The sequence below is a fragment of the Chrysochloris asiatica genome, unplaced genomic scaffold (assembly GCF_000296735.1).
Source record: "Chrysochloris asiatica unplaced genomic scaffold, ChrAsi1.0 scaffold00002, whole genome shotgun sequence".
NCBI lineage: Eukaryota > Metazoa > Chordata > Mammalia > Afrosoricida > Chrysochloridae > Chrysochloris > Chrysochloris asiatica.
In genome coordinates this window covers 14,567,333-14,571,886 of record NW_006408520.1, presented here as the reverse complement: position 1 = coordinate 14,571,886, position 4,554 = coordinate 14,567,333, and positions in this window count along the sequence as shown.

Sequence of the window (4,554 nt, the reverse complement as noted above, 5' to 3'; positions counted from 1 at the left end):
GCACCTGCATTTTGGTGACTAGAGGGGGTGTGTGAGCAAGTGGACACTCCCCCTCCCCACTTCCACCACTGGAGAGTTCTTCTACCATGCATGTTAACAGGTCCTCTCAGCATTTAATAGGACAGTCACCAATAACAACCAAATGGCAGCACAAAAGGGCCACAGCCAGTTCTGAACAGTTTATTAATAGGGAAAAGACCAGAACAAGTGTTGTGGAGTGGGAGAGAGTCTAAAAACAAAACAGGGAGAAAATTAAATCCTGAGGGACAACATAACAACCAACAGTACCATCTTGAAATTTATCAGGCAACCTTGAAGGCAGGAAGCTGAAAGAGGATATTAATGTCATATTAATATTGGTGGTTATAGTGGTTATGTACCATGGAGTGGGTTCTGACACATAGTGACCGTGTACAGAGATTCTGAGGCTGTAAATCTTTACAGAAGCAGTAAGCCTCATCTTTCTCTCATGGAACAGCTGGTAGTTTCAAACTGCTGACCTTGCAGTACACAGTCCGATTCATAACCACTATGCTATCAGAGCTCCTTCATATTCATATCAGGTTACAGACTTTTTTTTCTTCTTCTTTTTTTTTTTTTTTTTCTCTCTCCTCTCTCTTTTCTGCGATTATAGACTATAGTACCTAATTTGATTTTTGTTTGTTTGTTTGTTTGTTTGCTGTTGCTGTTTTGGATTTTTTGTTCCCCGCTTTGCCTTTTGAGGGCTCTTTCTCTCCCTATATTACCAAATTACAGACAGAAATTGCTGTCATATAGTCAAGCTACAATCACACCTTATAAAACCCCACAATCCAGGCAAAAACCAATAACAACTGCCATACACCAGGATGGAAAAAAAACACTCCAAAGATTACTCTTAGTTAAGCAATAAGAAAATTGAAAAGGGAAGCCCACATCCTGATCACATCTACCTAGAAGCAATCAGAAAGAACAAAAAATACCAAAACACACATTTAATTAAGTATTAAGGCCACAGCTAACCACTGAACATGTCCAAGAAGCAAAATAGATGATCATATCAGCACATGTCCAGAAACAAGATACAATTTCTGAGACAAATGACCTAGAGGCAAACCTAGACTTAATTCTGGAAGGAGGCAAGGCCTTGGACATGCCTGAGAAGGAATTCATAAAAATGATTATAAAATGTTCCAAAACACTTTACAACAGAGGTGAGAAAAATAAGGACGAAGTCAACAAAACACTATAGGAATAATCAAATAAGATAGATACAGCATTGGAAACAATTCAAAACCCACAGAAAGAGGTCTAAATGATTAATAATAGGATATCAAAAATAGACAATCCACTGAAAGGGCAAAGGAGTAGAATTGAAGAGATAGAAGGCAGAACTAGTGAGCTAGAAGACAAATCTCTCAATACTACTAAGATAGAAGAACAAGAAGAAAAAAGGATAAAAATTTCGAAGAAGGCCTGACATTCATGTAACACAATATGAAGAGAAATAATTTAAGCACTGTCAACATTCCAGAACTGGAAGAATCACACAAATCCACAGGGGAGCTAGTTGAAGAGCTTCTGGAAGAAAATTCCCCTAATATTCTGAAAAGCAAAAAGATAAACATTCAAGAAGCCCAACAAACCGCAGGAAAGATAGACCCTAAAAGAAAATCACCAAATACATCATAATAAAGCTCTCTAAAATCAAAGATAAGGAGATAATCCTAAAAACAGCTAGGGAAAAGAGAAACGTTACATATAAAGGCAAGCAACTCAGATTAAGCTTGGATTTCTCAGCAGAAACCATGTAGGCAAGAAGGCAATAGTGAGACATATATTAAACCCTGAATGGAAATAAAAACTGTGAACTAAGAATCCTTTATCCAGCAAAGTTATCAATCAAATACAATGGTGTAATGAAACCATTCCAGGATAAACAGAAGCTAAGCAATTTTGCCAAAGTCAATCCTGCACTACAAATCATACTAAAGGGAGTTCTGTAGACTGATAACCAACAAGAAGAGACAACAACCAGAGATTGGCATACATGGCAACAACTCCTAGAACTCAATAGACAAATGAAAAAGCCGAGAACAGGACAACATTAAAAGAACAAATTCAGAGGATCTGGGAGATCAGTCTATGATCAAAACAATTAAATGTGAAAGAAGGTAAACACTTAAGAACAGAGATCCAGATGGTGAGAGGTCAGGTAGATGACAGGATAAAATGGGACTCCTGGTGTGGCACTGTGGGCTAATGCATCAGACTGCAAAGTCATTTGAACTACAAGGTGGGTGGTTCAATCTCAACAGCAGCTCCTTGGAAACCCAATAAAATAGACTGCACTAAAATGAAGGGAAAAGATAACGGACTATAAGGTAACCTTAAAGAAAATGAACAATTCACAACATAACAAGGAAATGAAAATCAAAGAAGAACATAGAAACATTAAAACTATCAGGAAACTGACAATAAAGAACACAAAACCCATGAACTCAGCACAGGAAGACATGCAGAACAAAGAAAACAGTAGCATCACACACAAAAAACAAACATAATGGCAGCAATTAATCCATATCTATCGATAATTACACTGAATGTAAATGGATTAAATGAACCTGTCAAGAGACCGAGGGTGGCAGAATGGATAAGAAAGCAAGAACCTTCAATATGCTGTCTGAAAGGATACATATTTCTTACAGAGACAAAAACAGATTAAAAATCAAAGGATGGAAAAAATATGCCAAGCAAATTGCAATAAAAAATGAACAGGAGTGACAGTACTAATCTGTGATAAAATAAACTTTAAGGCAAAAAACAGCATAATAGATAAAGATGGACATTATCTCATGATTAAAGGAACAATTGAACAAGATGACATAACCGTAATAAATATCTATGTCCCCAATGAAAGAACTCCAAAATATATAAAGCAAACTCTAATAGATTTGAAGAAAGCAATAGGCTAATCTACAATAAAGTGGACAATTTTAATACACCACTTTAAAAAATGTGTAGAACAACCAGAAAGAAACTTGAAAAAGACACAGAGGAGTTAAACAACATAGTCAGCCAACTGGGCTTCATAGATGTGAATAGAGCATTCAACTCAACAACAGCACAATACACATTATTTTACAGAGCACAAGAAATATTCTCCAGAATAGACCATGTGTTAGGCCTCAAAACAAACCTTCATTAATTAAAAAAATATCAAAACACTACAAAGTTTCTTCTCTGACCATAATGTTATCAAATTAGAAATAAACAATAGGAAGACCAAGGAAATAAAGTAATACATGGAAACTGAAAACACCATCCTGAAAACCGACTGGGCAGTAGAAGAAATAAAATGTGAATTCACAAAGTTGCTAAAAACAAATGAGAATGAAAACACAACATATCAAAATCTTTAGGACATGGCAACAGTGGTGCTGAGAGGACAATTTATTGCAATAAATGCACACATCCAAAAGAAGAAAGAACCAAAATTAACACATTAGCACAGCATCTACAACAATTAGAAAGAGGCCAACAGTGGGAATCTACAGTCACCCAAAGAAAAGAAATAATAAAGATTAGAGTAGTAATAAATGAGATAGAAAGCAGAAAAACTATAGAAAGAATCAACAGGACAAGAAGCTGGCTCTTTAAAAAGATTAACAAAATTGATAAATACTGGCAAACCTAACAAAAGAAAGAGGGAGAAGACACAAATAGCATGCATTAGAAAGATATGGGCGATGTCACAATCGAACCAAAGGAAAACAAAAGGATAATAACAGAGTACTGTGAAAAGTTGTACTCCAACAAATTTGAAGACTTAAAAGAGATGGATACATTTTTAGAAAAACACGACCTACCTAAACTTACACACAGTGAAGTAGAAAACTTGAATAGACCCATAACAAAAGAAGAAATTGATCAGGTCATCAAAAACTCCCAACCAAAAGAATTCCAGGCCCTGATGGCTTCACTGGTGAGTTCTACCAAACATTCAGGGAAGAGCTGTCACCAATTCTACTCAAATTATTCCAGAATGTAGAGGAGGATGGAAAACTTTCTAATACATTTTATGAAGCAAGTATAAACCTCATACCAAAATCATGGAGAGACGTCACTAAGAAAGAAAATTATAGACCAATATCCCTCATGAGCATAGATTTTAAAAATCTCAACAAAATCCTAGCCAATAGAATCCAACAGTACATCAAAAAAATAATACATCATGATCAAGTGGGATTCATTTCAGCGATTCAAGGATGATTCAACAGTAGTATAACAATCAATGTAATCCACCTTATAAATAAGACAAAAGAAAAGAACCACATGATCATATTGATTGAACAGGCATTTGACAAAATCCAATGTACATCCCTAATAAAAACACTCAACAAAGTAGGAATTGAAAGGGAATTCCTCAACATAATTAAGAGCATATACACAAAACCAACAGTTTACATTACTCTCAATGGAGAGATACAGAAAATCATTCTCTGTGAACAGGAACCAGACAAAGATTCCCTTTGTCACCATTATTATTTAATACTGTGCTGGTAGTCTTCACAA